This window comes from Meles meles, chromosome 7 (assembly GCF_922984935.1).
Source record: "Meles meles chromosome 7, mMelMel3.1 paternal haplotype, whole genome shotgun sequence".
Classification (NCBI taxonomy): Eukaryota; Metazoa; Chordata; class Mammalia; order Carnivora; family Mustelidae; genus Meles; species Meles meles.
Genome location: NC_060072.1, coordinates 26,174,175 through 26,200,747, shown reverse-complemented (window position 1 = coordinate 26,200,747; position 26,573 = coordinate 26,174,175). Strand labels below are relative to the sequence as shown.

At 40.4% G+C, this 26,573-nt stretch overlaps 1 protein-coding gene, 1 non-coding gene and 1 pseudogene across 2 annotated transcripts in view; 2 read left to right on the top strand and 1 right to left on the bottom strand.

The window, feature by feature from the left end:
- CEP83 (centrosomal protein 83) overlaps positions 1-18,493 on the bottom strand; it is a 138,433-nt gene extending 119,940 nt beyond the window's left edge. The window contains exon 1 of the mRNA XM_046013469.1: positions 18,042-18,493. The gene's annotated coding sequence lies outside the window, so the exon portion shown is untranslated. The remainder of the gene's footprint in view (positions 1-18,041) is intronic.
- LOC123947762 lies at positions 1,676-1,783 on the top strand. The gene has a single exon (XR_006819804.1). It is a non-coding gene; the product is annotated as a U6 spliceosomal RNA (small nuclear RNA).
- Positions 18,494-22,050: 3,557 nt separating the features above from the next.
- LOC123946316 lies at positions 22,051-23,382 on the top strand (annotated as a pseudogene).
- The last annotated feature ends 3,191 nt before the right edge of the window (positions 23,383-26,573 follow it).

The following is a 26,573-nucleotide window of genomic DNA, read 5'->3' as shown; positions in this document are numbered from 1 at the left end:
ATTTCCTTAGGGTCTCAGGTACACTCATTTCAAACAAGAGACTCAGGTTGGGTCAAAGATTGGACAAAGGACACCCTCAAACCACAGTGGACAAGGCCCCGCACTGTTGTTCTAACCACCCCTACTGTCCTCAAGTTCTCAGGTGTCACCCCATGCGTCCACCACTCCAGAGTAAAGGCAGATCACCAGTCAGAAGAGGAATCACATCAGTAGAAAACTCAACCAGACCCTACGGACCCGTTCCAGCTCCACCTTCGGCGAGACCCCACTGACTGATGGACATCTGCTCATCATGGTCCCTGTTTATCATTGGCACAATATCCCTCAGGAGTCAGGACTTTAAGTCCATAGAAAACACTTACCAGGCAAGCTACCACCCAGATATTAACCTCACAGGGCTATCAGTCCATAGTAGATGATAATGATAACCTGTAAACTAGGTGTTTAAAAGGTCATCAAAGGGGGGAATGATAAGGGAAAATGTGTGTTCTAAAATGGCCGACTGAGTCAGCAAAGGATCCTAGCCCCTGCCCCAAGTTCTTCCGGGTTCTTCTCCCTAACCTAGTCCCACACATGCCAAAAGTACCAAGTTTGCAGAAATGGAAGGGCATAAATTACCCCCTTTGTCTGTGCTCAGGGCTCAAACCTTTGGAGAGCATTCTCCTCTGAGCCCGCTGGTGTTAAATAAACCTCCAATCCTCCAAAGTCTCCGAGTGCCACTTGGTTCTTCTGCAAGGATCCAGTCCAGGTTCCGTAACAAAATACAACCAAAATCTAGTGTATGGCTCTGATCTATTCTTCTGTCTGATCATATTCACTTTTTTGTTGTTGCTGGTTTTTTTTTCCCCTTCTCTTCTCCCTTTTTTCCTTGTTTTGTTTCGTTAAAGTCTTTTTAAATTTTTATCTTAACATTCTATCATTCCAATGTATTTAATTTTTGTATATATGTTTTTCTTTCCTTACTATTTTGAGATGTAGTTTCTTCTACCAAGCTGACCATATAACACTCATGAGATAGTGTATTGCTCTGTTCTGTTCACCTGTTTATATCCCTTCCTTTGCTTTTGTTTTCCTTTATTGCTCTTTCTTGTCTTTTAATTTCCATTTTTACAGTTACATTCTATCCTTCATATATTTAATTTTATTTTTGTAAATACGTAAGTGGGATCTAGTTTTCTAAAAAGGAGACCAAAATACACACAGAATCCAGTGTACTGCTCTATTATGCTCATCTTTCTGATTATAATCTCTTCCCCAGCCCCCTCACCCCCTGGTTTTGGGTCTCATCTGATCTGTTGAGTACATATTTCTCTGGGTTAGTTTGTGCCATTTTAGTATTTTGTCCTCTCGTTCATCTATTCTTCTCTGGACAGAATAACAAGACAGAAAAACTCACCTCAAAAAAGGGAACAAAAGGGTGCCTGGGTAGCTCATTAGGTTAAGTATCTGCCTTCAGCTCAGGTCATGACCCCAGGATTCTGGGATCAAGCCCCGTGTCGGGCTCCTTGCCTGATGGGGAGCCTGCTTCTTCCTCACCCTCTCCCTCTGCCTGCAGCTCCCCCTGCTTGTGCTCTGTCAAGTAAATAAATTAAAAAATAAAAAAGAAAGAGAACAAGAGGAATACTGACTACCAGAGACCTACTCAGAATGGACGTTATATAAAATGTCGGAACTAGTGCTCGCTTCGGCAGCACATATACTAAAATTGGAAGGATACAGAGAAGATTAGCATGGTCCCTGCGCAAGGATGACACGTAAAATGTCGGAACTAGAGTTCAGAATAATGATTATATGGGCATGTGGATGGCTCAGTCAGTTGAGCGTCTGCCCTCAGCTCAGGTCATGATTCCAGGGTCCTGGGACTGAGCTCCACATTGGGCTCTCTGCTCATCGGGTAACCTGCTTCTCCCTCTGCCTGCTGCTCTGCCTACTTGTGCTCCCTCCCTCTCTATCAAATAAATAAATAAAATCTTTAAGGATTTTTTTTTTTTTAAAGATTTTATTTATTTATTTGACAGAGAGAGAGAGATCACAAGTAGGCAGAGAGGCAGGCAGAGAGAGAGGAGGAAGCAGGCTCCCTGCAGAGCAGAGAGCCCGATGCGGGGCTCGATCCCAGGACCCTGAGATCATGACCTGAGCCGAAGGCAGCGGCTTAATCCACTGAGCCACCCAGGTGCCCAATAAATAAAATCTTAAAAAAAGAAAGAATAGGGGCGCCTGGGTGGCTCAGCGGGTTAAAGCCTCTGCCTTCAGCTCAGGTCATGATCCCAGGGTCCTGGGATGGAGCCCCGCATCGGGCTCTCTGCTTAGCGGGGAGCCTGCTTCCTCCTCTCTCTCTCTCTGCCTACTTGTAATCTCTATCTGTCAAATAAATAAATCTTTAAAAAAAAAAAAAGGAAAGAATAATGATTATAAAGAAACTAACTGGGCTTGAAAAGAGCATATAAGACACTAGAGAATCCCTTTCTGGAGAAATAAAAGAACTAAAATCTAACAAAGTTGAAATTTTAAAAAGGGTACTAATGAGCTGCAATAAAAAATGGAGGCTCTAACTTCCAGAATAAATGAGGCAGAAGAGAGAATTAGTGATACAGAAGACCAAATGATAGATAATAAAGAAGCAGAGGAAAAGAGAGATAAACAACTACTGGATCATGAGAGAAGAACTTGAGAGATAATACCATAAAATTAAACAATGTTAGAATAATTGGGATCCCAGAAGAAAAGGAAAGAGAGGGGGGCAAAAAGTATATTGGAGCAAATTACAGGGGAGAACTTCCCTAATCTGGGGAAGGGAACAGGCATCAAAGTCCAGGAGGCACACAGAATCCTCCTCAAAAATCAATAAAAACAGGTCAACACCCCAAAATATAATAGTGAAAATTACAAATCTCAGAGACAAAGAGGCAATCCTGAAAACAGCTAGGGACAAGAGGTTGGTAACCTACAAGGACAGAAACATTAGATTGGCAGAAGACCTATGCACAGAGACTGGGCAGGCCAAAGAGGAATGGCATGATATATTCAGTGTGCTAAATGGGGAAAATATGCAGTCAAGAATACTATATACAGCTAGGATGTCATTCGAAATAGGAGTGATAAAAAGCTTGCAGGACAAACACAAACTTAAAGAATTTGTGATCACCAAAATAGCCCTACAAGAAATATTAAAAGGGATCCTCCATGCAAAGAGAGAGCCCATAAATAACACAGACCAGAAAGGAACATTCATAGATCAATGAAACTAGGAACTGGTTCTTTGAAAGAGTTAATAAGACCAATAGAACGCTGGCCAGACTTATGAAAAAGAAAAGAGAAAGGACCCAAACAAATAAAATCATGAATTAAAGAGGAGAGATCCCAACTAATGCTGAAGAAATCCAAACAATTATAAGAATATATTATGAGTAACTATATGCTAACAAATTAGGCAATCTGGGAGAAATGGATACATTCCTAGAAACATAAAAAATACCAAAACTGAACCAGGAAGAAACAGAAAACTGCAGAGACCGAAAACCAGCAATGAAATTGAAACAGAAACCAAAAATCTCCCAACAAACAAGAGCCCAGGCCCAGACGGCTTCCCAGGGGAATTCTACCAAACTTTTTTTTAAAAATTAATTTTTTTAAAAGATTTTATTTATTTATTTGACAGACGCAAGTCACAAGTAGGCAGAGAGACAGGGAGAGAAAGAGGGAGAAGCAGGCTCCTCACCGAGTAGAGAACCCGACGTGGGGCTCGATCCCAGGACCCTGAGATCATGACGAGCCAAAGGCAGAGGCTTTAACCCACTGAGCCACCCAGGTGCCCCTCTACCAAACTTTGAAAGAAGAATTAATACCTATTCTTCTGAAGCTGTTTCAAAAAACAGAAATGGAAGGAAAACTTCCAAACTCTTAAGAAAAATGTTTTACTTGGTATGAGAATTGACCCTTTCTGATTCCATCGGCATTTACGTTTTGGTTTGTTCTTAAGAAAAATGTTTTGGGGCGCCTGGGTGCCTCAGTGGTTTAAGCCGCTGCCTTCAGCTCAGGTCATGATCTCAGGGTCCTGGGATCGAGTCCCGCATAGGGTTCTCTGCTTGGCAGGGAGCCTGCTTCCCTCTCACTCTCTCTGCCTGCCTCTCTGCCTATTTGTGATCTCTCTCTGTCAGATAAATAAATAAAATCTTTAAAAAAAAAAAAAAAGAAAGAAAAATGTTTTACTTGGTATGAGAATGAAAACTTCCAAACTATTTATATGAGGCCAGCATTACCAAAGACCCCATCAAAAAGGAGAATTACAAACCAATACCCCTGATGAACATGGATGCAAAAATTTTCATCAAAATACTAGCCAATAGGATCCAAGAGTACATTAAAAGGATCATTCACCAAAACCAAGTGGGATTTATTTCTGGGCCACAAGGGTTGGCTCAACATCTGTAAATCAATCAATGTGATACACTGCATAAATCAAAGGACTGAACTCAACAGACGCAGAAAAAACATTTGACAAAGTACAGCATCCTTTCTTGATTAAAATTCTTCACAATGTAGGGACAGAGGAAACAAACCTCAGTATCATAAAGTCATATATGAAAAACCAGTGAATATCATTCTCAATGGGGAAAACCTGAGAGCTTTTCCCCTACAGTCAGGAATACAGCAGGGATGTCCACTCTCACCACTGCTGTTCAAGACAGTACTAGAAGCCACAGTCTCAGCAATCAGACAACAAAAAGAGATAAAAGGCATCTAAATTGGCAAAGAAGTCAAATTCTCACTCTTTGCACATAACATGATATTCTATGTGAAAACCCAAAGGACTCCACCCCAAAATTGCTAGAACTCATACAGTAATTCAGCAAAGCAGCAGAATATAAAACCAATGCACACAAATCAGTAGCTGTTACTAACAATGAGACAGAAGAGAGAGAAATTAAGGAGTCTATCCCATTTACAACTGCACCAAAACCCATAAGATACCTAGGAATAAACCTAACCAAAGAGGCAAAGGATCTGTACTCAGGAAACTATAGAACACTCATGAAACAAACTGAGGAAAATACAAAAAATGGAAAAACCTTATATGCTCCTGGAACATATACTGTTAAATGAACAGAACAAATAATGTTAAAATGTCTATGCTATCTAGAGCAATCTATACATTCAATGCAACCCCTATCAAAATACCATCAACTTTTATCACAGGGCTTAAAAAAATTCTAAAATTTGTATGGAACCAGAAAAGACCCCAAATAGTCAGAGGGATGCTGAAAAAGAAACCAAAACTGGTGGCATCACAATGCCAGACTTCAATCTCTACTACAAAGCTGTCATCATCAAGACAGTATGGTACTGGTACAAAAACAGACACACAGATCAATGGAACAGAATAGAGAACCCAGAAATGGACCCTCCACTCCATGGGCAACTAATCTTTGACAAAGAAGGAAAGAATGCCCAATGGAAAAAAAAAAAAGTCTTCAATAAATGGTGTTGGGAAAATGGGACAGCCACATGCAGAAGAATGAAACTGGACCGTTTCCTTTCACCATACACAAAAATAGACTCAAAATGGATGAAAGACCTAAATGTGAGACAGAAATCCATCAAAATCCTAGAGAACATAGGCAGCAAACTCTTCAACCTTGGCTGCAGCAACTTCTTGCGACATGTCTCTAAGGCAAGGGAAACAAAGGCAAATATGAACTATTGGGACTTTATCAAGATAAAAAGCTTTTGCACAGCACGGAAACAGACAACAAAACCAAAAGACAACTGACAGAATGGGAGAATATATTTGCAAATGACAGATCAGATAAAGGGCTAGTATCCAAAATCATTAAAGAACTTATCAAACTCAACACCCAAAGTACAAATAATCCAGTCAAGAAATGCGCAGAAGACATGAACAGACATTTCTCCGTAGAAGACATACGAATGGCCAAGACACATGTAAAAACAATCCACATCACTTGGCATCAGGGAAATACAAATCAAACCACAACAAGAAACCACCTCACACCGGTCAGAATGGCAAAAATGAAAAAGTGAAGAAACAACAGTTGTTGGCAAGGATGCAGAGAAAGGGGAATCCTCCTACACTGCTGGGGGGAATGCAAGTTGGTATAGCCACTCTGGAAAACAGTATGGAGGTTCCTCAAAAAGTTAGAAATAGAGCTATCCTATGACCCAGTAATTGTCCTACTGGGTATTTACCCCAAAGATACAAATGTAGTGATCTGAAGGGGCATGTGCACCCCAATGTTTATAGCAGCAATGTCCACAATAGCCAAACTATGGAAAGAGCTGAAATGTTCATCAACAGATGAATGGATAAAGATGTTGTACACACACACACATACACACAATGGGATATCAGTCAGCCATCAAAAAATGAAAACTTGCCATTTGCAATGACATGGATGAAACTAAAGAGTATTATGCTAAGTGAAATAAGGCAATCAGAGAAAGACAATTATACTAGATCTCACTCATATGTGGAATTTAAAAAAAAAAAAAAACAGAGGAGCATAGGGGAAGAGAGGATAAAATAAAACAACATGAAACCAGAGAGGGAGACAAACCATATGAGACTCTTAATCATAGGAAACAAACTGAGGGTTGCTGGAGGGGAGGGTGGGTGGAGGGATGGGGGAACTGGGTGACAGACATTAAGGAGGGCATGGATATAATGAGCACTGTGTATTATACAAAACAGATGAATCACAGACCTGTACCTCTGAAACCAATTAATACATTGTTAATTAATTGAATTTTAATTAAAAAATGTTGAAACGCTGAAAAAAGAAAAAAGTGAATATATAAACAAATTGATATATATCCATAAAATGGAACACGATTCAATAAATGTGAATTTCTCACCTTGAATGAATCTCAAATTATACCAAGTGAAGAAAATATAAACTAAAAAGAGTACATGTTATATGATTTTACCTATACAAAATGCAAACCAGTCAAAATGCCAGAAATGAGATGAATGATTGCCTGGAAATGGAAGACAGTAAGCAGTTGGAGAGGGTAGGAGCAAAAGGGAAAGATCGCAAGGGGGCATAAGAAAACTTTTGGGGGTGATGGATATATTTAATATCTTGACTATGGTGATAGTCTCACAGTGTATACATATATCAAAACTTAATTTTGAAAATGTATAATTTGTTATTTATTATATTCATATTCAATAAAGCTGGTTTTTTTAAAAAATTGCAAATCACAGGAAAAAAAAACTTTCCTAAAAGTGATTTCTAGGTCTAAATGTCACAGTAAAGTTTTTCTTTGAAAAAAAAAAAAAAGTTATGGAAGAGTACTTAATAACATCAGGAAATGTTTGTTACAGAAGTAGAAAATGCAGGGGTGCCTAAGTGGCTCGCTCAGTTAAGCGTCTGACTCTTGACTTCAGCTCACATCTTGGATCTCAGGGTCATGAGTTCAAGCCCCATGCTGGGTTCTATACTGGGCATGAAGCCTACTAAAACAAACACAGACCACAAAACACTCCATTATATAATAATTATTTTGTAAAAAGCTTATTTATATGCCTATATATGCATAGGAAAAAAAAACACAAGATAAGCACTAAAATACTGTATATGGAAGACAGGTGTGATTTTATCATTGTTTGTACGTTTCCTGTACATTTCTTATTTTACAACAAATATAAACTATATTTAAAACCACAGGAAAAATGTCAAGTCCACCTGAAGACCAAAGGAGGAGGTAAAAATTCTTCCTTCTGTCCTTTGCGCATCAGAAAACAGTGACCAAATACAAAAGAAAATGAGACTGAAGAGTGAAGTTAAAGCCTCCACTTCAAGAAATAATCCAGAAGTCCTCAAATTCCATTCCTTTTCACACAAGTTTATGCAATTCTCAAAAACACATTCAACAAAAACAACTGGTTGTTGTTGGCCCCAAATCCATACTCTACAGAATTACCATCTATGACATCACTTAAAGGCCTTATCAATGTAATCCGGTTTTATCCAAAACAGCACTATTCAGTTATTTAAGCATCTGCCTTCTGCTCAGGTCATGATCTGAGGCTCCGGGGATGGGTCCAGCATTAGGCTCCGGGGATGGGTCCATCATTGGGCTCCTTGCTCAGCAGGAAGCCTGCTTCTCCCTCTGCTCTGTGTGTGTGTGTGTGTGTGTGTGTGTCTGACAAGTAAATAAAAGAAAAAAATCTTGAAAAAATAAAACAGCAGTATTCAATTTTAGCAAATGATCTTTTTCAAAATGAAATCTTATAGAACTCCAATATTTAAAAGACTGCCATTTTATTCATGCATATTAAAAATAAAAATTTTAATTCAGAGTATTTTATATTAAAGATATATGTCAGATCTTTATTTCCATTTTAGTTAATATGCTGGAGGTCTCTAATGTTTTTAAATATAGTTTACAGCCCATTTGGATATATTTATCTTTTACTGTGACTTAAAATAGTTGAAGATATAGGTAAACAACATTCAAAACAAAATTCGGCAGAATCCTGAAGTATATCCCACTCAACAGTTTTGCAAAATTCGTCAATAATGATTATTTCAAGCTTATTAACATAGTATACAAAAGCTTTCACAATCTAAGCCCTCTTTACCCTTCCATTCTCATCTTTCGCAACGCTATGATATATACTTACACCCTAATAAAACTAAACTGCTTGTAGGTCACTGAACTCACATTTGCTCACCTCATATTGATCCCTCTGCCTAGAATGCAATCTCCTAATCTCAACTTTCACTCATTTTTAATATTCAACTCAGTCACTACTTCCTTCTGAAAGTCTTTTCTAGATGTTTCCCTTTTTATTTTCCTCTAATCCATTCCAAGTTAACAGTCGTTGTGAGCTCTTCCATAATGCCATGTATTTATCCGTACAATTTATTTACTTCACTATATTCTAATCAGCTACTTGTATTCCGATCTCCTACACTAGGCTAAACCCTCCTTAAAAGCAAAGATTACATCTTAGTCATCTTAATACCCCCAAACCTTACATAATGGCTGGAACATGTCAGGCAGTCAATAAACACGTGTTGAATGAATATTAAGCAGTTTCTCCCATTTAAGAAAAGGACAGTAAAAGCAAGAAATTGCATAGGTCTTAGGATTCCACAACCCCAAAGGCTTTATAATTTGATGCCAAGGAAAATCATGGAATTTAACTCAACAAGTACATTTGGAGTAACTAATAAATGCCTAATGTTGTGCAAAGGATTAATGAGTGATATAAAGGAAGTATGGGTCAGGGTGCCAGGATGGCTCAGTCAGTTGAGTGTCTACCTTTGGCTTGGGTCATGATCTCCAGGTCCTAGGATTAAGTCCCACAAGAGGGCTTCCTGCTCAGCAGGGAGTCTGTTTCTCCCTCTCCCTTTGCCCCTCCCCGCCACTCGTGCTCTTTCTCTCTCTCAAATAAATGTATTTTTTTTTCCTCTAAGATTTTTTTTTTTTATTATTTGTTTATTTGACAGAGAGAGATTACAAGTAGGCAGAGAGGCAAGCAGAGAGAGAGGAAGAAGCAGGCTCCCTGCCAAGCAGAAAGCCCGATTCGGGACTCGATCCCAGGACCCTGAGATCATGACCTGAGCAAAAGGCAGAGGCTTAACCCACTGAGCCACCCAGGCGCCCCTCAAATAAAAATTAAAAAAGAAAAAGGTCAAGTTTCATCCTCCAGAGAGAAAAGTTCCATACAGAATCAGGAAAGCCGACCTCCTGGGACACCTGGGTGGCTCAGTCAGTTAAGTGTCCCACCTGTGGTTTTGCCTCAGGTTATGATCTCCGGGTCATAAGCTCACCCTGGAGTTGGGCTCTGTGCTCAGCAGGCAGTCAGCTTGAGATTCTCTCTCTTCCGATTCCCTCTGCCCCTCCCCCACTCACATTTGCTCACACTCTCCCTCCTTCTCCTCTTTCTCTAGAATAAATAAATCTTAAAAACAAAACAAACAAAAAAAACCAGACCTCCTGCTTCCAGCATGAGAGAATGAGCAGGTTGATAAATCCTCTTCACAAAAGAGTCAAACAACCACCATTTCAGTGATGTGGAATTCAATCAAAGGCATTAAACAAACTGAAAAGTGTTTACTCATGCAACAACTGGGTAGGACATGAGTCTACAGCATTTGGCTACTCCCATCTCCCCTTTGGCTACTCCCATCTCCCCCCACCTCTGTCAGTGTAGGAGTTTAACAAGGCAAACTGGGAAGAGCAGGTTCACCACTACTGGAGGGTAATCTATTGATCTGATGCAACATGAGTTAAAGTGGAGATTTCTGTGGTCACCTAACAGTGAGAGCCAGTGGAACCTTTAGCCTGAGGCTGTAGAACTCTATGTGGTAAGCAACAAACTAGCAGGCTAGCTGGGGTTCTACAGGAGTTCTGAAGGTTGAGACAGCTGCGGGGCGGGGGAGGCTCAATAAAATATTAACTAGTGCAGGTTACACTAAGACTGTGTACTGGAGACTGAAGCAGGTCCATGCCACTCACACATCCTTGGCCAACAAAGCTATACATATGGCAAGAGAGGCTGGTGCAAAGTAAAAGCCAGAGCAAACCTGAAAATGATTGGTGTCTGAATGCACTCCCTTACCCTCATTTAGATCCGTCAGCAGTACTAGCCATATCAGTATTAAGCATTCACTGTAATAAACTGTCTGAACACAACTTCTGACCAATCCTTGAACACTAAGGTATGCAGACACAGGAAGCCAGGTTTAAAAAATAAATAAAACCAGCAGACATCAAGAACGACATAAAGTAGGGGCACCTGGGTGGCTCAGTCAGTCAAGCATCTGCCTTCAGCTCACTTCATGATCCCAGAGTCCTGAATCAAGCCCTGCACCGGGCTCCCCACTCAGTGGAGAAACTGTTTCTCCCTCTCCCTCTGCCTCCAAATTCTTCAGAATAAATTCAGTGAAATTCAATGAAAGTGCAAGAATTATATATTGCAAACCAAAAAAAAATTGAGAGAAATTAAAAACCTAAATAGAGAGACATCACATATTCATAGATTGGAAGACTCTTAAAGTTAGCTATTTTTCCCACACTGATCTATGGATTCAATGCAAATCTTATCAAATCACAACAGATGTTTTTTGTAGAAACTGACAAGTAGGTCCTAAATTTTGTATGTAAACGGAAAGAATCTGGAATCACTTTTGAAAAAGTTGGAAAGATTTACACTACCTATTTTGGGTTTTTTTCTTTGAATTTTTATTTGTATTTATTTTTCTTAAGTAAATGTGGGGCTCGAACTCACAACCCCAAGATCAAGAGTAGCATGTTCCACTGAGCCAGCCAGACACCCTAAACTACCCATTTTGAAACTTACTATAACACTACAGTTATCAAGGCAGTGTGGTACTGGAGTAAAGATAGGAATCTAGATGAATAGAACAGGATTGAGACTATAAGTAAACCCTTATGATATAAGCAACTGATTTTTTTTTAATAGAGATGCCAATATAATTCAAGGGAAAAAGAACAAATTTTTTATTTTTATATATTTATATATTTTTAACAAATAATGGCAGGGCAATCTGATGTCAAGTTGGCATCCAAAAAAAAAAATATTTAAAAACTTTAGGGTGCCTGGATGACTTAATCAGTTAAGCGTCTGCCTTCAGCTCAGGTCATGATCCTGGGGTCCTGGGATTGAGCCCCAGGTAGGGCCCCTGCTCAGTGAGGAATCTGCTTCTTCTCCCTCTGCTCCTTCCCCCACTTGTGCCCATGGATGCACGCACACTTGTTCTCCCTCTCAAATACATAAAATCTTTTTTAAAAAATGTTTAAAACTTAGACCATACACAAATGTTAATTCAATATGGATCCTAGATCTAAATGAAGGAGCTAAAAGTAAACAGAGGAGAAAATCTTTGTGATCTTGGATCAGGCAAAAAGTTCTTTAAACACATCATCAAGATCCTAAGCCCAAAAAGGAAAAAATTATAAACTATACTTCATCAAAAACCTCTGTACTTCAAAGACACAAGTATAAGAAAAAGTAAGCCACAGACTGGGAGAAAATCTTTGCAAATGTATCTCTAATAAAAGACTTTAACACAGAATATATAAAGAACTTTTACAACTCAATAATAAAACAAAAAACGCAGGTTAAAAAAAAAATGGGCAAAAGATTTGAATAGAATTCCACCAAAAATGACTTATAAAAGGCTTATAATAAGCACAGAAAATGCAACATCATTTATACTTAGGGAAATGCAAATTAAAATCACAAGTAGAGTTTTAGGAGCCCCCATCCCCCATGTTGTTTAAAGGTCAACCATAGATTCTTTCTGTTATGATGCTAAACAAAGACTTGACCTATCACCATTTGCAAGTTCAGATCTCTGTAGAGAGTATCTTTGTATAGATGGGTTTTCATTTATAGTGCTACACAATGTTTCTTGACAAACAATTTTCATTTAATCAAAAAACTAAAGGTGATAAGCATTCCTCTCTTGGCTTCCAGGATTCTACCCTTTCTTGGTTTTCCTCCATACTCTCTCTCTCCACCTACCCATTACATGTGATGTTCACGAGCCCTCTTCTGATTCCACACACTCTCCTTAGCAATCCCATCTACACCCAGGATCTGAATTACCAGTATTGCTGATGACTTCTGACTCTCTCTCTCCAATTCAGAGAAACTTCTCCCCAGTTTTACTTGATTCGTTAACTCCCTCCTGGTTAGGTTTAATACTTCTCTGTATACACTCAGATTACACTTACATAATTCTAATCTGACACTTCCTTAATTATAATGTATTCTCTCTGCAGTTCTAGGTCAGGTGTCCTTCCGACATGCCACCAATTTATAGCACCTTCAATTTATATTACAAATAACTACATATAAATTGTAAATAACCATTCTTTTTCTCCCACCAGGCACTGCTTGAGACTTGGTGCTATGTCTTATTAACAATCTTCCTAGTACCTAGTATAGTGCAAGAACCATGACAGGCACTCAAATACTGACTAAACCAATAAACAGAAGAAGTTAAATGTGCTTTAAATTGTAAACATATAGGGAACTTGGGTAGCGCACTTGGTCAAGCGTCCAACTCTTGGTTTTGGCTCAGGTTGTGATCTCAGGGTCATGAGACTGAGCCCCATGTCTGACTCTGCACTCAGCACAGAGTCTACTTAAGGTTCTCTTTCCCTCACCCTCTGCCACCTCTCCCCCACGTACACATGCACTTGCACTCTCCAAAATAAACCTTTAAAAAATTAATGAAAAATTGGGGCGCCTGGGTGGCTCAGTGGGTTAAAGCCTCTGCCTTCGGCACAGGTCATGATCTCAGGGTCCTGGGATCAGCCCTGCATCAGGCTCTCTGCTTAGCAGGGAGCCTGCTTCCCCCTCTCTCTCTGCCTGCCTCTCTGCCTACTTGTGATCTGTCAGATGAATAAATACAAACTTTAAAAAAAAAATTAATGAAAAATAAATTGTAAACACACTACCTCTGGAAAAAACTTTCAGTAATTTATTTTTTCTAAAGAGAAAACAGGCCAAAAAAGGTTAAGTGACTAACTCAGGTCTTCATCTCCTGAATCTTCCCCCAAAATCATAATGCCTATTAGTTCATGCTTACTGATCTAAGCTTCCCATTCACCTCCAGAAGTAACATAAAAATATTATTTGGAGAAGAACCACTTCAAAGGCATCCACCCCAGCTTTTGCTGGCTTTGTCGCTGTAGATAACTCAGATATTAACTATTACTCAATAGTTGTTCTGTTCAATATAGACTAATCTTTAATTTAACCAGTCTTTTCACATATCCTTCATATATAATATATATCACACATCTGTATGTGAAAAATGTGCAAGTTACAATTTGTCAGCATTCCAAAAATATCTAATTATATTGTATGCTCTTTAAGTTTAACAATATCTCAAGTGTCTGCCTTAAACCAAAATGTGATTCAGAGGAGAAAAACATATTGAATGTGAATGCTAAAGATAAGCACTTCAACTTAGCAGGAAAATCCCTATAGTCCATTGCTAACGTTTTCAGTGGTTGCTATGTTATCCTGCAACTGTGTTACTGGGCAACAACTCAGAACCTAGGATAGCAAGCTTACTAAAAAACAAATGACTCAAACCAGGATTTATAAAAATACTGAGACTCTACTTTTTTATACCTTTAAATGAAACAATTCCTGTCATAAGCATCAGATATACGATTTAAAGCAAGACTACAAAAATTACCCAGAATTTATTTAAAGACGTATTTCAGGAGTGACAGGCACATTCCAAAATGAAATGGATAGGTTTAGGCTCCTCCCATCTCCATGAATTTTAACGCAAAAGAAATTTAAAGTTACAATATACAGAAAGCAAGTAACTAGGCACATCCTGCTTTCTTAATTTCTTTACTACTGGATTACATCTCAGTTAAACTTAAAAAAAAAAAAAAAAAAAAAAAAAAGCTGGACTAGCTAGACATACAGCCTGTGATCTCTCCATGACCCACAGAGGCAGCCTCAATGGAAAAACATAAATATTAAGATAACTGCTACTTTATGAGGGCCAATTAAAAGTACTGACATAATTCATAAATAAGACTTGACCAAAAAAAAAGTAAAATGGAACAGGGTAAAATGGAGAGATAGGGAGAAAGGGCTTATATAAGGGAGGTAGAGGGAGGAGAGAGTTGGGGAAGTGTTTTTAAAATCAAGATTCTACTAAGGAAGAACCAGGAAACTGACCAAACTCCTCAAGCCCACTTGAGAGTAGTGCCAGCATTCCTGAGGGAGTTCTTACTGCTGATATCGTCATGGGAAATTCTCAAATATCACACTTTCTAGGAATAGAATCTTTCCTTCCAATTCCCATGAATTCACGCTCTTTAATTCCCTTTCTTTTGGTTTATAGTTGCCCTTCCTCTCTCAGCTACTCTCAAAGATTGTCTTTTACTTCCACTACACTATAAAAGGCGGGAAAAAAAGTACAAATGCACATTCCTCGTCTCTAAGAAACATTTATTCAGCAACTTCTATTTGGAAGATACTAAGGATACACCTCAGTGAGATCTGGTATCCTGCCCTTAAGGAGCTTACAATCTAATTAGGAAGGTGAGGCATATACCCAAATAATAAAATGCAATATAAAGTATCAGATGAGAATGGTTAATAAAAACATCCTACAGAATTTCAGAGAAGAAAGAGTTCTGAACGTGTTACCCTAAAATATGCCACTTTGGTGTATTATTTTGAGTTAAAAAAAACTTAACACACAGCAGATGCAAGAGGGGCACTCTGACCCTCCTTTTTCTTCCTGAAAATAGAAAATAAAAATCCCAGAAGAAAAAAACTCTGTATCAGAAGTGAAGAAGACATTCTTGTCAGCAGAGATAGGGAATCAAAGCCAAGAAATATGTACAAACAAGCCTTGTTAAACCAATCTTTATCTTCCTAGTCACTTCCCCATAATTCATGACTCAGCACAAAACCCCTTGTCTTTTTTACACAAATTTATTGTTTCTTTACCTAAAAGATATAAAAAAGCTTTCTGCTCAGGCACCTAGGTGGCTCAGTGGGTTAAGCCTCTGCCTTCAGCTCAGGTCATGATCTCAGGGTCCTGGGATTGAGCCCAGCATTGGCTCTCTGCTGTAGGGAGCCTGCTTCCACCCCTTCCACCCCCCCCACCCCACCCCCCTACCCCCCCCCCCACCCCGCCTGCCTCTCTGTCTACTTGTGCTCTCTCTCTCAGTCAAATAAATAAATAAAATCTTTAAGAAAAAAGCTTTCTGCTCTGGTTGCTTCAAGTCTTCCTTCTCCTGTGAAGGCCCCCAAGTACATGTAAAATTTTTTTAAAACTTGTATGCTTTCCTCTGTTAATCTGTTTTATGTCGATTTAACTCTTAGACCAGCTAGAGACTCTAAGAGTAGAGAACTTTTCCTCCCCAGCAGAGATTACAGTGGAGTTGAACTTCATACAAAAGGAAAAATTCAGATTTTAGGAAAGAAGGGAAGAAATCAGGACGGTAGGCAGAATGACACAAAGGCTTGGAAGAAAGGGAGAAAGCACATAGGAGTTTTAGAGGATAGTGAGGAAATCAGTTTTTCTATGAGGACATGTACTTTTCTATGAAGTACAGGAACATGAAATGGCAGACTGAGAGGAAATTTTGAAGAGTTCATATTAAGAAATGTGAACTTTAGTTGGTAGAAAAAAGTACTTCAGGAAATTTTTTACAGATGTACATACACACATGCCCTAAAAGTACACAAAGATTAGACAATTTGACAAAATTACTGAACTTAATACATTATGTATGATAAAATTCAATTACTTTAGACAGAGATAGTACCTAGAAAACACACAAAGAATTCTGACAATTAACTAATCTTTCCATTAAGACTTCATTCTTCTAAACTTCTTGAATTAGAACTTCCATGTTACAAAATACTGACTTCTGATTACTAAGAATTTTATTATACAACATGAGTCATTCTTGATTTTTCTTCTCTGCTTGTCTTGCCCAACTCTTGAATATTTCATTACTTCAACATCAGCATATGGAAAAGAAAAAGGGGGAGGAAACTATAATGAAGTCAACGGATTTTTGCAATGTAGTAAGACAAGCAACTTGGAGTTCCAATTTCCATTACCAATAGTTGGATTTCAAAGAAGTCATTCAGTCTCATAGTATCTCAAATGTTCTCACTTTCTTTCTTACATACTTGAAAGTTTATAGAACTCAAAAAAAAATCATGAAAAAGTGCTCCAGAAACTACCGCCATACAGTCATACAAACTGTATCAATAAAAGTTCAATGAGCTGAGAAAGAGTAAGGTTATTGGCTTGACCAAGGCTTAAAAGCCACTTGTAGATTGTGTTTCAATCTCCCAACACACTATGCCCTAAATTGGTATTATTCTATTATTTGAAAAATTCCTGAATATAGCCTGCACACTTCATCTGGTTAGAAAATATTCAAAAGAAAGAATACCTGACATACACTGTCCTATATATAACCAAAGGGTAACTCAAAGCCACTTGCCACTCTCTGAAGAGTCCTGTATGACACAGATATTCAAAACATTCTAGTAATTCCACACAAAATGATTTTGAAATCAAAATTCAGTACAGAAGGTGCGTATTAACTAAAACCACCTACAGGCTAAACCCATGAATTTACAGAAATTCTGAATCCGGTTAATTGTAGGTTAGTTACATTTAACTATATTCTAGTTGAATATTGGACTTGTTTACGGAGATGTTGCTTGGTAACAGAAGCACTGCTTTAACAACCTACTCATTTTTAGATCTCAAGTATTCTCTGCTCATTGTCTAAACACTATCAACTATAGCATATATAAGAAATTAAGAACAAGTTTCTTGCCATCCTAGACATCTCTGAGATTTCACTGAAACAGCTTCACAATTACAACTAATGTAACTGTAACTTAAGGCTTTAAAAATACTTGGCAGTGGGCATTTTTAAGAGCTAAGTGCCCATTTATTACGGTCAAAAGCTGGTAAAGATTTATCGAAATGTCCATTTAAGCCAGGCATTCATTTACTCAGTCTAGACATTATGTCTGGAATTAAAATTGTCTGTGGGGTCTTGGAAAATGGTAGCATAGTTTTTTCATCACAAATTAAACTGGTGGTACCACACCTTCAGCCACTTAAACTAGCTACACAAGCACCGGGCTAGAGTGCATCAAAAAACACCAAAAAGGGGCGCCTGGCTGGCTCAGTTCCAAGAGCACGCGACTCTTAATGTCCGGGTGGTGAGTCAGAGTCCCGCACGGGGTGTATAGATTACTTACAATCATACATAAACTTAAAAAACAAATAAGAATTAGAAGAAGAAGAAGAAGAAGAAGAAGAAAAAACCTCCATAAGAAGTTTCACGTGCATTTAACTCGCCACAGAACAAGTCTCAGAGCCTCCATTTCTAACACCCGCTCCAATTACTTTACAGGAAAAGTAACAACAAAACATTCAAAGGCAAGTTGTGAAGAAAAGGGGAGCATTCCAAAAACTACGGACCAGACACCGTCCCCACAAAAAGAGGTTACGTACCAGACTCACACACAATCCTTGCGACTTGCGCGCGTAAAACTTAACAGCGCCCGGTGCTGTGGCCGCACTCGCCACCTGGGAACACCGGCACAGCTCCAACCACGGGCACCCGCTCGACTCTTCTCGCCCCGGCATTGGGGCTAAGGGATGCAGTTCCACACGCGGGGTGCTGGCCCGGCGGGCAGCCGCTGGCGGCGCAGGCTGAAGAGGACGTGCAGGGAAAGGAGGGCCGAGCGCGCCCCTCGGACTCCCGACTCCAGGGAAAGGTGAGGTTTCCCAGGAGAGCTCCGAGGGCGGAAAGGGCGGCGGTGGAGAAAAGAGCTTCGCTCCACCCGGGTGGACGGGCTGTCTCCGGGTAGCGAGGCAGCCCGGGAGCTGCCGACCGGCCGACACGCCACCCTCAGCCCGCCGCCCGTCCAGCCCAGCGGAGCGCGTCGGTCCCGAGTCCTGAGGGCGCGCTAGCCAGGAAGTCCCGCCCCTACGCCGACGTCACCGGCGCCGTGGACGCCGGCCGCAGTCCGCAGCCGTTAGAGGGAGGAGACAAGCCGAGTTCGAGCGGGAGCGGCGGCCGACAACGGCGGGAACGCCGGGTGGAGGCAGCGCTACGAGGGAGCACCGGGCGGCACAGAGATCCCTCCAGCCGAGAGCGGGCACGTGCTTCAACCAGCCGGACTGAAGAGCGTGGTTGAGCGAGGAGCTGGTTTCCCTTGCCTCCTCGCAGGGCTAGGTTTCGAGGGGATTTCCCCCCCTTTTCGCGCTTCACCTTGCCGGCTCTTCGCACACTCTTGACTCTTTGAGGGCTCCGAGGAGGTCCTACCTCCGCCTTCGTCCCCGATTGTGCACATTTAATGATCCTGGAGTCGCCTGCCTGCCACGTCAGCCTGGGAGCACGAGCTCCCGAGCTGCGAGTCTGCTCAGCTTGCTTGGAGGAACCGGCCAGGTCAGGACCAGGGCCCGGGGTGAATTCTTCCCCGCCCCTCGCATCACGCTCCAGAGTCAGGGCCCACTGGGGATAACATTGTGAGCTATTTACCTTAAGGCTGTAAACTAAAGTTGGAAGAGAAGGTATTAGTTTTTGAGAGCATCGGTCTATGCCAAGGGCTGGAATAAGGTAGTTTCAGTCTCTAAGAATACGTAGTGGAAGAAACAGGCGCTCTTACTTTCCCACGTTTGCTCAGTGTCCTGGTTTGGGGTGCCGGTTCTCCTGCATTGTAAAGCACAGCTTATTTTTACATAGGCTGTAGCCATGATTGGAAAAGCAACTGAGATAGGACCTTTTTTTTTTTTTTTTTTTTTGGACCATCTTTTTTTTTTGAAATGGGGAAGGAGGAGCCATTCCACGAGACGATGAGCTGGCTAATGGAGTGTCAGCACATGGATTACAAAGATGTGGGATACAGTATCAGCGAACAGAACATAAAATCCAGAAACAAACTGCTGTACCATGTACAAGTGTTTAATAATACTAGCTCACATTTGCTGAGCATTTAGTTATCAAGTACAAGAGGCCTTTTTCAGGTTATATCAGTTAACACTAAGCCAGGTGCAGTTATCTGACTTTAGACCATTGCCCAGAGCCATTACTGGTCAATGTTGAAGCCAGGAGACCTGGACTCCAGAAGTCTTGGTGGTAATCAGTAAACTATATGCTATAAATCACTGCTAAGTGGGGAAAAGATTATCTGAGAAATAGCAACCAGTGGAGACAGGCTTTCTATCTCCTTTCTCAAATAAATACCAGATGAATCAAAATTTTAAAGAAATGTAAAGAATGAAGCCATTAAAAGCACTACAAGAAGATCAAGGAGACTATTTGTATAATCTTGAGGTGAGAAAAGCCTTTGCTAACTATGAAACGAAAAACAGAAATCATAACAGAAAAAATTGGACAAAGAACAGAACAGCCTTTGCTAACTATGAAACAAAAAACAAATCATAATAAAATATAACATAAAGATGATAATCTTCTATACACAAGTTGTAATCTTCTATACACAAATAATGAACCAGTAGGAAATACATTTGTATCATGTGGAAAAAGAAGGAAAAATATGCCTAATATACAAAGACCTCATAGAATATCAATTTTAAGGGGTGCCTGGGTGGTGCATTCTGTTAAGCATTCCACTCTTAGTTTCAGCTCAGGTCGTGATTTCAGGGTTGTGAAATAGAGCCTTCAGTGGGCTCTGTTCAGTGTGGAGTCTGCCCTCTCCCTCTTCTCTCACCCTCCCACCCCCACATGAATGCATGTGTGCTCTCTCTAATCTTTAATTTTTAAAAAAGAGTATCAGTTTTCAAAACACTGCAAAAAATTAGCAAAGGAAATCAATAGGACATATTTAAACCAAGAAAAACAAAAATCTAATTAAATGAAAAAGATGTTCACATTCTAAACAGATCCTTTTTGTCCCTCTGCATACATAGGGATATGGGGTTACAACTACTATTGTGCACTATTGGTGTTAAGGTTGAAATTGGGACAGTCTTAATTACCAAAATTTCATTAGCCTTTGCCCCAAAATCTCATTTCCTAGTCCATTCATTCTAAGGAAAACACTCGTATGGATGTTCCTCACTCCCTTTTTTGTAGTAAGTGTTTTTGGAAACAATATAAGTACCATCACTAGGATAATAGTTAAATTACCGCGCATGTGCACAATGGAATACCCTTATGCTATTAATAACATGATGAATCTTTATTTACATGAAAATATATTCATAGCATATAGGCCCTCCCATAAAAGTAGACTATAAATCAGCAGGAACAGCATCTTCTTGACATGAATATATATGTGTGTATAAATGTACAAAAAGATCTGGAGAGATGTTGGCCAAAAAGCAAGTGATTTTTGTCTTTTGGATTTTTTTTAATCTCATTTGAGTTTTTTTATAATGTCTGTATCATTTTTACAGAAAAAAACTTTTGTTTTATTTTTAATTAAAGCCAGTGAAAGGGGAGCCAGTTGACTGTAGACGCCCATAGTTAGATGACCCAATGTGAAATAATCATATCTGAGAGCTAAATTCTCAGCTTTTTAAGTATCCATGCATTTGATGATATTAATTTACCTCAAGTTGGCAAATGTAACTCATTACTTGGACATGATGATTCCGACTTCCTAAATTGGCCACTGTATCCATCCTATGTGTTGTTCTCTGTGTACCTTTCATGGTATTTGTCACACTGATTTATAATTCCCTTTCTGTCACTAGACTATTTGCTCCTACAATATATATCCTTTTCTGCCATATGTTATATATTTGTTTTCCCCTGATACATTATTTGTCATCTATTTTATTTTTTTATGCAGAATTTTACTTCTAATGTAGTCAGAATGCTAATGAATTATACAGATAATATTAAGGGATAGTTCAACTTTATGCCAATAAATTTGACTACTTAAGTGAAATGGACAAATTCCTAAAAAAATAAAAACAACTGACACAAGAAGAAAAAGAAAAGCTAAATGGATCAATATCTATTAAAGAAATGGAATTTCTAATCAAAAACATATTATACATATATGTATATGTATATACATGTATATGTTCCTATACCTATATGTATATGTATACATATACATATATATGAGATATAATTCAGAGTCCATAGATAATACCTTTCCATTTATGGTCAATTGACTTTGACAAAGGTGCCAAGACAATTCAACAGGGCAAAGAAGAGTCTTCTCATAAAGTTATGGTGGGAAAACATGGAAAAGGATGAACTTGGACCCCTACATAATATAAATGTTGAGATGAAGCAAAGATCTAAATGTTAAAACTAAAACTCAGAAAAAAGCATAGCCATAAATCTTCATGGCATAACAATGGTTTCGTAGATGTGACACCAAGAGCACAACCAACCAAAGGAAAAAAAATAAATTATACTTTATCAAAATTTTAAAATTTTGTGCTTCAAAGAACCCTATCAAGAAAGTGAAAAAAAACACATCTCCTGGTGTGCCTCTCAGGTCAAGCCTTACCCCCCGCACCTGCCCTGCTACTGATGAAGTGTGAGCACCATATGTGGAAGAAGAGAGAATTCCATAAGTCGGTTGATACCAAGATATTTCTGAGTAATCGGTGTGTGACAGCTGTGTGACTGTGGAGGAAGGGATCCAGGTTTCCCAGCAGAACACCGAGGACTTCTTTTGAGTTCTGAACCTTAAGAAGAAATGTGATATCTCACAGCCCAACGCACTGGCAGTGCTGGTATGTCCACGGCCTCTGCCTTATTTTGCTAGTAAATTCTGCGGCAGTGTGACTGATGCATCCAGAAGATGCTGTGGCTTCCTCAAAAGCCTGGGGGTGTGCACTATCTTTGATAGGATAGCTGGGGATTTCAGCTTCCTGGAGAGTCAGATAGAACCTGTGCCTCAATGCCACCAGCACAGTGAGGAAGAGACAGTGTTACCCAAGCTCACCTCCACCTATCCAGGCTGGGTCCCATACTTGGAACGTGTGCTGGGCCACCCTGTCACCCCACCACCACCACCTGAAACCCCAAGTCTCCCCAGCAGATCATGAGCTTTCTGGTGAAAGATGACTTCACCAGACAGCAGAACCTGTCCTCAGACAAGATTTTCCACACTATTATGGTCTCTGTTATGATAATAAACTGAAGGCCCTTCGAGAAGATTTTCCCATAGCTTCCCATGGTTCCTGGGGTACTGACTGCGTATTAATCTCAGGTGAAATTGTTCAGATAATGGAGCAAAGTGACCTCTTGGTGAAATGACACTGCCACGTACACCCCGTTTGGAGGCCTGAAGGAGAAGGCGAAGCACTGATACCATGATGGAGCCGGGACCAGCAGGTATCTGGCGCACAGCTTCAGACCTGCGGCCCGGCAGCTGTTTCATGAGGATGTGAGGGAGGTCACCTGCTGCACCCTGAGGAGCAAAGACATCCAGGAGGTCACCGCGGAAAAAAACGGGGAGGTTCTGTTATGCTTTGCTGCTGGGTACTGCTTTCAAAACATCCAGGATGTGATTCTGGAGCTGGAGAAGGGCAAAGTTGCCATACCACTTGGCGGAAGTGCTTGCCTGGACCAGTGGCTATTTAAATGACAGAGGCCCAGCCTAGACCAAGGATGGGCATGCAGACAAGGTGCTGCTGTGGCAGGTGGAAGGCATCAACGCTGACCTCGCTGAGCAGCCCCTATACCAGCGCCCACATGCAGGAGCTATACCAGGAGTGCCTGAACAGGGCCGACTCCCCTGGAGCCCAGGAAGCCCTGCACACAATGTACCAGGGCCCCAGGGCTCTCTGCCGTCACCGGAGACATCAAGTGCTAAAGGTCGAAAAGACTGGGAGGCAGGTCCTATCAGCTGCCTAAGGAGGGAGGAAGAGCTGAGTGTGGACATCAAAGACCCAGGAGGAAAACCACTCAGCTTCTCAGTTATCACTTTTGTTTTTTCAGAATTCTCTACCCCCGAATTGTTGGTGGCTCCCTCGGTCAGTTTGATTTGGTGCTACGTTTGTAATAATGTGCGACTGGAATATTTTAATAAGAGAAGGACTGCCCCAAGTTAAGTATCCTTTTAGCTTAAGACCAAAAAGATAGGGCACCTGGGTGGCTCAGTCGTTAAGCATCTGCCTTTGGCTCAGGTCATGATCCCAGGGTCCTGGGATCAAGCCCCACATAGGGCTCTCTGCTCAGTGGGAAGCCTGCTTCTCTCTCTCCCATTCCCCCTGCTGGTGTTCGCTCTCTCGCTGTGTCTCTCTCCAAATAAACAAATCTTAAAAAAAAAAAAAAAAAAAAAAAGACAAAAAATATCCTGAAGAACAAGAATAAATACAGATTACTATCTTTTAGGCTAAAAAAAAAAAAAAAATCCTAAAAATGTCCTGTGAGGAGATAAGACCCCAGAAGTTCAGATTCATGTACCTCAGATTTGATGTGGAAATTAAGATGGGATGCAAGCAGGCTGCAGGGTTTGTGGGATCACACTCCACAGTCTATCTGATCTGACTCTTTTTTTTTTTTTTTTAGTTTTTGGTTTTTTTTTTAAATATTTTATTTATTTGACAGAGAGAAATCACAACTAGGCAGAGAGGCAGGCGGAGAGAGAGGAGGAAGCAGGCTCCCGCGGAGCAGAGAGCCCGATGCGGGGCTCGATCCCAGGACCCTGAGATCATGACCCAAGCCGAAGGCAGAGGCTTTAACCCACTGAGCCACCTAGGCGCCCCCTGACTCTTATTTTTACCCACTTACATCGTTCCTGAAAATGTTTTTGCTAGAACATGAATAAATTGCAACCTTTGGGAATCAGGAGCTCATATACAAATCTGGATTTCCAGCTATTCTGACAACGGTGGGCCACATTCCTCAGTGCTGTGGTTGCCAAAGTGCAGTAGCAGCCTCCTCCTGGGACCAGCTCTCTAACTGGTACAAACACCCTGTGGGTGTTTGTGGCTTGGGCCCCAGACTCATACTTTTTTTTTAAGATTTTATTTATTTATTTGACAGCGAGAGAGAGATCACAAGTAGGCAGAGAGAGAGAGAGAGGGAAGCAGGCTCCCTGCTGAGCAGAGATCCCTATGTGGGACTCGATCCCAGGACTCTGAGATCATGACCTGAGCCGAAGGCAGCGGCTTAACCCACTGAGCCACCCAGGCGCCCCAAGACTCATACTTTTATATTCAGCCTTATGGTGAAACCACCTTGAGGCGGGGAGGTCTGGCAAGGGTGACAGGTACTACCGACAGAAGCATGTAGGGTAGAGATGGGCTGCCCTGCTTAGGCCAGGCTGTGAGTTCAGGAAGGAGTTACCTTAATCCCTCCCCAGTGGGGCTAGCAGCAGAAGACCCTCCTGATCTGCTGTTGTCCTGCCTCCTCCCTACCTGTGCTTCTTGAGGGACCCTCTCATCCTGCAGCCTGCACCGCTCCTGTGAGTGTACCTTGAAGAAGTAACAGAAAAAGCAGTTTATCCACAAAGAGAAGGGACTAGAAAGCAGCCAGAAATCTACAGAATCATGGCACTCTACATCAGGACTCATCCTTGAAATGAAAGACATCCTTGAAATGGCCTGGTGTTGGTTTTTCAAAGCACTTGGATTTTGTTGACATAAATGATGACGTCCTTAAGCCCTCCATGCTCTAAAGCCTTAGCAGCCTCAGTTTCTTTCATCCTGTTCTGTATCATATTGTACCTGTATACTTATCCAAGTTGATAGCTAGCTATTGTGTGAAGTTGTATGTTTTGGGGGCCCTTGGTTGGCTCAGAAGAGGATGAGACTCTTCATCCTGGGGTGATGAGTTCAAGCCCCACACTAGTGTAGAGATTACTTAAATAAAAGCTTTTTTAAAAATCATATATTTTTTCCTTTCAATCTGTTCACAGATTTCATCCTCTGTAGTAACTTATATGGAACAAACAGGAAGAATGTAGGGAGAAAAAAGAAAGTGAAGAGACAACATATAGAATGGGGAAAAATATTTGAAAATCATGTCTGATAAGAACTTGTATTCAAAATATATCAAGAATTCTTACAATTCATGAAGACATACAAATGGCTATCAGACACATGAAAAAATGCCCATCATCACTAGCCATCAGGGAGATTCAAATTAAAACCACATTGAGATATCACCTTACACCAGTTAGAATGGCCAAAATTAGCAAGACAGGAAACAACGTGTGTTGGAGAGGATGTGGAGAAAGGGGAACACTCTTACACTGCTGGTGGGAATGCAAGTTGGTGCAGCCACTCTGGAGAATAGTGTGGAGATTCCTCAAGAAATTAAAAATAGAGCTTCCTTATGACCCTGCAATTGCACTACTGGGTATTTATCCCAAAGATACAGATGGACTGAAAAGAAGGGCCATCTGTACCCCAATGTTTATAGCAGCAATGGCCACGGTCGCCAAACTGTGGAAAGAACAAGATGCCCTTCAACGGACAAATGGATAAGGAAGATGTGGTCCATATACACGATGGAGTATTATACCTCCATCAGAAAGGATGAATACCCAACTTCTGTAGCAACATGGACGGGACTGGAAGAGTATGCTGAGTGAAGTCAAGCAGAGAGAGTCAAGTATCATACGGTTTCACTTATTTGTGGAGCATAACAAATAACGTGGAGGACATGGGGAGATGGAGAGGAAAAGGAAGTTGAGGGATATTGGAAGGGGAGATGAACCATGAGAGACTATAGACTCTGAAAAACAACCTGAGGGTTTTGAAGGGGTGGAGGATGGGAGGTTGGGGAACCAGGTGGTCGGTAATAGGGAGGGCACGTATTGCATGGAGCACTGGGTGTGGTGCAAAAACAATGAATACTGTTACGCTGAAAAGAAATTTTTTAAAAAGTGAAAAATAAAGAAATAAAATAAAATGAATAGTGTCTGGAAACTCAACATTTAAGAGGGAAAATAAATTATTTTCTAATACAGTAATAAATAATCTGAAAATTTAAAAAAAGAATTCTTACAATTCAACAAGAAAAAGAAAAACTAATTTTAAAATGGATGAAGGATTTGAATAGAGACTTCTCCAAAGAAGATATACAAACAGCCAGTA